Source organism: Cydia pomonella, chromosome 23 (assembly GCF_033807575.1).
Source record: "Cydia pomonella isolate Wapato2018A chromosome 23, ilCydPomo1, whole genome shotgun sequence".
In the NCBI taxonomy this organism is placed as follows: domain Eukaryota; kingdom Metazoa; phylum Arthropoda; class Insecta; order Lepidoptera; family Tortricidae; genus Cydia; species Cydia pomonella.
The window spans coordinates 11,821,284-11,830,545 of NC_084725.1; positions in this window are offsets into that span (position 1 = coordinate 11,821,284).

The following is a 9,262-nucleotide window of genomic DNA, read 5'->3' on the forward strand; positions in this document are numbered from 1 at the left end:
CCATAAAGATAAGCTAATTAGTTTTCTATTGTAAAACGAGCGTAAATGTTTTTTGTTTTAATATGGATTTCCGCAAAGTAACGCCTAATTCGAATATTTTTACTGGAACACACCGAACTTTTATTATATAATTTAATTAAAATTTTCAAAGGGAAGTCAGCTCTGCGCGCCTACATTTTTAATACCGCCTTTTTCTTCTGACAAGGTCACTGTCAATGTTGGCCGAACGTTAATTAGAATTGACCAATAACCATTACAAATTGAACCGTAAACCATAACGGACGGTTACAGTTTACGGTTCAATTTGTAATGGTTATGGTCAATTCTAATTAACTTTCGGCCAACACTGGTCGCTGTGCCAGAGTATATGACACAATAGTATTTGGATGGATCTGTGTTCAGATTGTATGAAGTTCTGTGAGACGATGGATAAGCGTGAATCTTCTGTCTTGTACCTATTAGTTTTTCTTTTTTACATTTCTTCTGTTTGTCCTTTCTAGAGTGTATCATGTACCTAGTTTGTATAAATACTGTCTATTATAAATTACACAGTGTAATGCTGTATATTTTTTTTGAAACAAAAAAAACAAAATAGGTTTTTTTCAAGGTTAATTGAAGGTTTTATAACCTCAAAGAAAAACTAGCTTACCGAGGAGTTGATAGTGCAATAAATTCTTATTCAATTATTAATTATGAAAGAAGAAAAATGAAAATAAAGAGGTAAAAGTAATTACCGAATTACGAGAGAAGAAAAATACTCGGTTATCAAAACGTCAAATAAATTCTTGTCGGATAATTATTTATGAAACAGCGAAAAAACTTCCTCTTTCTTAGCCCATTACAAAATCGTAATCATAAAAACAGAATAAGGTCATTTTGAAGTCAAAGTGTACGTTTGGATTGGCTTCGCAGTGTGAGACTAAGACACCTACCCAAAGAGTAAAAATAAGTATACAGGACACCTACTTGTCTATAGTATAGACAAGTAGGTGTCCTGTATACTTATTTTTACTATACATATAGACTCTATACATGCATATCGGGCATGATAGGTACCTACATGGTAGTGTGCAATATAATAGCAGTTTATTATTACTAGAGTCAATTGACTTAATATATTCTAATAAAAAGTTTGTGTATCAGCTCTGAGTCTCCGACGCATAACTGTGTGGCTACCACCAGTTCGGCACAGACATAAACGCTATCGAGAACGCAACTTACTTTCTATGCATCTCACTCGTACTCGCATATATGTGCAAGAGAGATGTACAGAAAGTACATTACGTCCTCGATAGCATATATATCAGTTTTGAAATTGTCAGTGACTCATAGTACGGGTACTGGACTTTACTTCTTACGAACGAACGATTATATTTTAGGTCAAAACTCCGCAAATTGACAGCTGTTATTAGTTGACATTGAATAAATAAAGTGTTTCCATGCAGCCGTTGCTAGGGGGACGCGTAAGTTTAGGTGCCTAGATTTTCATATCCCGGGATTATACATATATGAAAATTGATTCTTAAGGAGTAAATAAAGGCCAAAAATAGAGACTATTATGGTTTATCGTGGGCGGCACTATCATCAGAACCTCAAGCAAGCAAAACGAACCAAGTAGTCACTCAAAAATCAACAACAGAGTCCGAAAGTCCGAATGATGAACCTTCGATGAAGATCGTCGTGAATATAATAGTATCTTGCTCATTATTTTCAATCGAAGCTGTAGGTACGAGTACCAACATCTAAAACCATATCATCCAAGAACAAAATAAACTTTTCTATAAGATGATTTATCTCGCAGTGTAATAATTGTCCATCATCTGGTATTTGTCATTGATGTTTGACCGACTACTTAAATCGGTTTGTTTGCTTGCTTGAGGCTCTGATGATAGTGGGGCCCACGACAAACCAAGACTCTCAACATAATATTTGTTTACTCGAGTTCTAGCATAAATAAACTGATACTATATTACACACTACCTACTACATGCTCTATCTTGTAGTCGAGGCGATCTGTGCTTCGAATAACATACAAAACTTGATTATGCTCCATTTCGTTTGGTTTATAAACGGGAGTTATATAAACTAATTACAGAACTAGATATACCTCATTTTTTTATGATACAGGAGGCAATCGAGCAGACGGATCACCTGATGGTCAGCGATTACCGATTTACACCTGCAACACCAAAGGCCGGCAACGCACTTACAGCCCAAGTGCGTTGCCGGCCTTTAAAATGGGAGTACGTTCTGTTCTTGAGGATTTGAACGTACCTCATGTTATTGTATGTGCAAAGTTTCATAGCACTGAGAATCCCGACACGCGTTAGGCATCGTGTGTCGACTGTTTATAAATATGACCTTTATTAAATTGATATACTTTAAGATGTGTACGCAAGTCTTTGTTAAATGACAGAATTATCTCTAAACATTGATATGAGTAATATCTGTTTACGTTCGCACTTCCTATCTGTATGTCACATGACGGTAGCTGCTCATAAAGGGCAGCGCGTGCGCGTCGCCTGAAATGGACCAGTGTAAGTGGGACGTCGGTCGAGGTGCATTCGAATTTAAAAAAATCGGTCAAGTGCGAGTTCATTTTACTCGCGCACCGAGGGTTCCGTACAAACTTTGAATTATCTTTTGCAAAGATAGGCGAAAGACTTTTGATCAGAAGTACCTATACTAAGTATAAAAGTATACAGCGCCATCTATCGGTAAATTGCTCTAATCTAACTAATTTGTTTTTCGAGGATAATTCTCTGTCATGTGAACCGATTTCAAAAATTGTTCTTTTATTTGAAAAAAGGTGTATTTAATGTAATCTAATAGAAATTTCAAGTGTAAATAAACACACGTAAAGTTGGTTAAATTGCGAACTGAATTTGAAAATGTTTTATGATTGTAAAAAAAAGTTACCAAGATAGAAAATAAGTTGTGTTTTGATTTTTAGGACACTAAAGTATAATCTAAGATGCAATGTATTGCGAATTTTGTTCAGTTTAAAGTTACAAGCAACGTCAAATACAATAACGATGGTGTCCAATGAAGATATTATTTAATTTTTATGAAAAATAGAAAATATCCTGGAGTATCTGGACAACAGCTCAGTCAGCACGAAATATAATGTGAACATACGACCTTATTTCTCCCCCTTATCGTGTATTCACTCTATTAAGTACAGTTATTGAATAAAACTTGAACTAAACAAACATATAATGACCTCAATTACATAACTATATTATGTACATACTACCGGTATAGATATCAGACATGGGATCTATTTAGTATTTATACATACTTATATTTTTGACGACCGGTTTGGCCTAGTGGGTATAGTGACCTTGCCTATGAAGCCGATGGTCCTGGGTCTGAATCCCGGTAAGGGCATTTATTTGTGTGATGAGCACAGATATTTGTTCCTGAGTCATGGATGTTTTCTACGTATTTAAGTATTTGTATATTATGTATATCGTTGCCTAAGTACCCACAACACAAGCCTTCTTGAACTTACCGTGAGACTTAGTCAATTTGTGTAAGAAAGTCCCTAATTCTTTTTTTTATATGAATTCGTAGGAAAAAAGATTTTTTGTAATTAGTCAGTTATTTTATGAAAGTGAATTATGAAATGAAAATTAAATATAGTTTATTAAACAATAGGATTACAAGAACATTTTGAAAATTGATGATGGTAATCGAGCGAGCGTCTACGGCCAAATAGGCTGAGTTCCGGTCCTCGTTGGCTGAGGAAGGGGTCCTGGGTGGTCGCTTTGCGTTGTCTTGGCTCCACACGATGGCCCAGCGAGTTGACCATGCGTTCGTTGAGAGCTCGCACTATGGAATGGGCCACGTGTTGGTTCGGCGTACGCACCATCGCTGGCGACTCTCTATTGATTTGCGGACGAAAAACCGACACCAATGCCCTTCCATCGCCATCTGGCTTCGCCATCCGACACCACTGCCCTCTCTACACGCTGGGCCATCTAACGGGCCAGTATGATGGCCCATCCTGTAGAGGAGCCCTAACACATATTATATTTTGTGTAAATGTTCATGCAATTAGATCAAGTACTATACAGTTACAGGTACCGTCGCCATCATATATCGGAGCAGCCGAGGCGCTCACAAATATCTGTACCCCTAGTGTAAATTTGATCGACATCATAACGTGACGAACGCGTTTGCGTTAAGTCTCATTTTGTATAGGATTTTGAGTTTCCAAAACGTCCCGTTTGGCGCGCTCTTTCTAAATCCAATACAAAATGAGACTAAACGCAAACGCGTATGTCACGTTTCGAAATCGAATTTATTTACACTAGGGGTACTGAACACCCTCTAACGCCTTGACAACAGAGACTTGTTCAGATATTTCTGAGGACCTTGGCCGCTTCGATATATCTTATGGCGACTGTACCAAGTTGACGTTCGATTTGTATGAAAATTTTAAAAGTGACTGTCGCTTTTTTGTACATGTAATACGTGTTCGTAAGGCGGAAATAATAACAATCGCGTTTTAATTGATATTTGATAATATGTCATAATCCATTGAAATAAGATTGATAATATCAAATGGTTAAAGTTTAGTTACAAATTAGCGCACATTCACATACAATTTACAGCAGAACTCAGCTCTAAAACAGTCATTTAATTTTGAACTTTATAATATATTTCTTTATAAAGTCTTTTCGCATTGATTGGTTATTATTTGCAAATAACAATATAACGTTATGAGTATGCGTTTTTTTACCCGGAATTGTGGTGCGTTTTTTGTTATATTTTTTAAATCAATAAATTCATTACATCATTTAATTGCATTTATTTGATTGTTGCTTAAAAAACCGGTTATGATTGTAGTTTTGTTATTATTAAATACTTATCGAAAATATTTATTACGTACAAAAAATAACGGTTGTAATTAGTTTATTTGTTACTTGATATGACGCAAGTCAAAGTTTCTAAAAACACAAATAGTATTGTGTAAAGTTAGTGTTTTATATATGGCTACTATATGGCTATATGGCTAGTAGCAATTTAAAAAAATGCTAACCTAACCGAAAAACTATAGGTAATATAGTTAAAAATTTATAACATAGTTTATTGCTCTTTATCACTGAATTTTACCTATTAATTATTTAAATTTGCTACCACTTCTAATAATTTATCCATATGTATTACTAAATATTTAACTAATAAGTTTACCCTTAAAATAAAGATTCTGACGACCGGACTGGCTTAGAGGGTAGCGACTCTGCCTATGAAGCCAATGGTCCTGGGTTCGAATCCCGGTAAGGGCATATATTTGTGTTATGAACTGTTCCTGAGTCATGGGTGTTTTCTATATACAAGATGATAATCGTTGATAGAAGACTCCAATAGAAAATTAAATTATGTATGGAAATAGTCCGTGACTTTTCGTAGCATCTTTCATCCCAATATCTACCGTTTGTGTGGATTGTACGATGGTCATCTTGGTTAGGCCCCCTATGCAATCATAGATAGATCGGAATGTGTCAGTTATAGTCTTTTTTCTTAGAAGTAACAACAAATACAATTATCTATTTTACATACCGTATGCTGCTTAGAAATACAAGAAACCGGTTACAAGTGTAGGTAATGTATGTATATTAATACGATCGTGTTCAAATCAGTGTAAGGTCAACTCGGCGAAGACCGTCTGCCGGCGAAGGCCGTCTAGCAAGAATTACAGCAAATTCTGTACAGCTACGAGGATGGCAACACAATTTACGTAATGATAAAACAGTTCTAGTTCTTATAAATTTACACAGATGGCGCTACCTCTAGCATGAAGAGAAAAACCGGCCTTTGAAGTTTAGTCAGGTTGGCAACTCGTATTGGGAGTACAACACGCTGTCGTTAAATTTTTTTTTAAGTGATTAAGCTGAAGTGTTTTTAAGATCGATACAGGTAAGTCTATTCTTTATTAATGTATTTATATGAATATTATATTACAATAACCTTAAACTGGTTATTTCACGAAGATATTTCTGGTGGAAAAAAACTATCCTCAAAATGTAGTAGTGTCGAAGTCCGTCAAAAGTTTGGAGGCTAATATCGTCATATGCCGGTCTTCACCGTTTTCAGAAGTTGCCAACCTTTTCTGTATATGATTTTTTTTATTTATTATTGACCGTAGCGTTAGCGAAGATCTACGTTTTGACTCGGGCATTTTGCATCCTCTACAGGTCGCAACTCTCAACCGATTCTCGTGAAATTTTGTGGCCAGATTTTAAGATTTAATAGACTTTTTTGTCGATCTAATTTTTTTTTATGTACAATTTCATAAAGAACTTAAGCGCCAATAATGTCCATGGCGCTTATGACTATTATGAGTTTAACTGTGATAATGATATTTATCATTTTTACATTTTCTAAACTTAACGCGTCAACAGCTCACAGAGCCACTAGTATATAATATATAGTTAACTAGTATACTTGCTCAAAATGTGACAAGAAAAGGTCGTGGACAATGGACATACTTATAAAATTCTTGATAGAGCAGTCGCCATGGAATTTAAGATCGTGAGACTAAAAATGCCATATCTTAAAGGTGGAAACAGTAAGGGACCAACCTTGGTCAGCTGTTAAGCATTTTGTGTCTGTCTACCTCGAAATAGTTTATATGAATCAGCAGTTTATTTCACTGATGAATGTTATCACTTCCATTTCAATGCAATATACATTTGCTACTTTTTGTGGTATTCTTGGTATTTTTAAGAGTACTTAAATCAATACTCATTTAGTATTTTACTTAAAAATTGTATTGATTAAAATACATTTGTATTGATCTCAATGTTTGATCTCATTGTTTTATTAATACTTACCTGCGTGTTTTCGACCCCTGTATGGCGATGTATGCCGGTCTTACCCGACAAACGAAACTTTGCATGAAATCAGCCATAATAAACCCTATTCTTGACATATTAGAGTCTACATTCAGTTGTTATTGTAGTTTGCACTCGTACAAACATCTATAATTACGTAGGTTGCCTATGTGTAGGTAAATTCGCCATTAGACGATCTTAGCCGACATTGGCGCTGAGTTCGTCCATTGCGACGTGTTTTAAAAACGAGTGTTTATTTCACTATCCGATGCCTTAAATGAGAATTTGGCAAGTTTAATTAGAAACCAACGAAATATTTTATCAACTAATTTCAGAAAATTTTACTTTCAGGCAACAGGATAGCTAAAATTTGTCAATTAAGTTCTTTTTAAATAAAGTATGCCGGTCTTCGCCGAGTTGACCTTACGTTAATTGCAATTGACCATTAACCATTACAAATTGAACCGTAAACCGTAACGGACGGTTACAGTTTACGGTTCAATTTGTAATGGTTAATGGTCAATTCTAATTAACGTTCGGCCAACATTGGTTCAGATCCCACAGTTTGCAAAGTCAACTCACACTTACTTAGATTTTTTTGCATATCACGCAGTGATAATGAATATTACAATACAATCAAAATGAATATTCAGAACTACTTCGAAAAACTATGAATTTAATTAAAATAATGACTGCCAAAGTCGTCTACAAAAATGAAATAAAATTAAAACATTTTATCTACATCTATATTAGCAGCAGTAACATGGTCGCATTTTTATCACCTGTCATGTCATGTGTCACTTAAGTCACTTTCGCACTTATGTACATACTTGCTAGAAAGTGACAGGCATGTTGACAAATGATAAAGAGTCGGCCATCTTAGCCCTACAGAACCTCCCTATAATATATTCAGAAACCATAAACTAACGGCCTATATTAACTTTTCTTGCTGATAACTGCTTCAAAAATGGGAAAATGCTATTGTCTACAATGTAAAAGCTTGTAAGTGAAAGAAGGGTAATAAAAGAGTGTATAATGGAGAAGTGGAAGAGGCAGCTGGAAGGGGTAGACCTCGGCGGACCTTCTCTGATCAAATCGGGGAAACTCTGAAGAAAGGCCAGGTCCAGAGCACCCTAAACCGACGAGCGTGTATAAGGAATGTTATGAAAGTGAAGGAAGCGAAAGAGGTATGTCAGGATCGTAGCAAGTGGAAATCCGTGGTCTCTGCCTACCCCTCCGGGAAATAGGCGTGATTATATGTATGTATGTATGCCAAAAGCTTGTTAAGGTATAGCTGTTTTTTGCATTATAAGTCGCTCTTAATGACACAATATAAAAAGCATCTTGTACTAGTAGTATAAATTTAATGGTTGTATGTTTAAATAGCTTTATTTTATAAAATAGTTACACACATTTTTATCATGCCTTTATTAGTATCAGCGCATGTAACACCCCTGGAGTTTCAGGCATCCATAGGCTACGGTGACTGGCTGGTGAACAGGTGGGCCGTATGTTTGTTTGCCACTGATGTGGTAAAAGGGAGTGCTAAGCTAATAGTTTTGCTGACTGTACAATTAATTAAAACTGCTTGAAATACAGTAAAAACTAAAAAAAAGCTTAGTTACAAAGTGTAACCAGTCCCGATTCGATATTTATAACTAGTTTTTTTAAGTGTCAGTGACTTGATCACATTAAACTTATTTTAAACTTTTAAAGCTCTTAGGAAGGTATTAAATGTAACAACTTTATTACCTTTAAAGGAAGAGTTAATGTAATGCGGACTAGATACTATCAATAATAATGTAATTATAATACAGTAAAGTACAGGTTCTATCTGTATTATAAATAATAATGTCAATTGATACAATACATGAATATATAGGTCATACTGAGCAAGTTTTACTATGGGATCAACCCGTTTCTGACTTGAATGTTACATTCCTAAGGGCTACATGCGACATCCATAAAAAGAGAGGGTAACCACTAACTCGGGGTTAACCGGTTAAAATAGAATTTAACCCTGGGTTAACGATGAACTCCGAGTTAGTGGTAAACTTCCAAAAATTTACCAAGACAGCTAGTTCATATAATGTACTAACTAACCCCTAGCCATAACGATGGTACTAACAATGTTTTATGGAATTTTTATGGTTCTGAAATAAAAATATTTTATTTATTTATTATTTTTTATATAAAAATGAACTGTCATAGATACCATCATTCGATACGAGAGGTATAGTATTAAATAGCTGTCAGCCCATTAAATAACAACCAGGAACAAAGAAAATGGGTCACCTTATAGTAATATACAAACAGTTTAAAATCAATATTTATTTTTTCTTTATGGAGAAAATGAGAAATGAAGGCATTTAGACTACAGGTGTTTAAATTAGAACAAAGTTTTATTTACACATACGGAT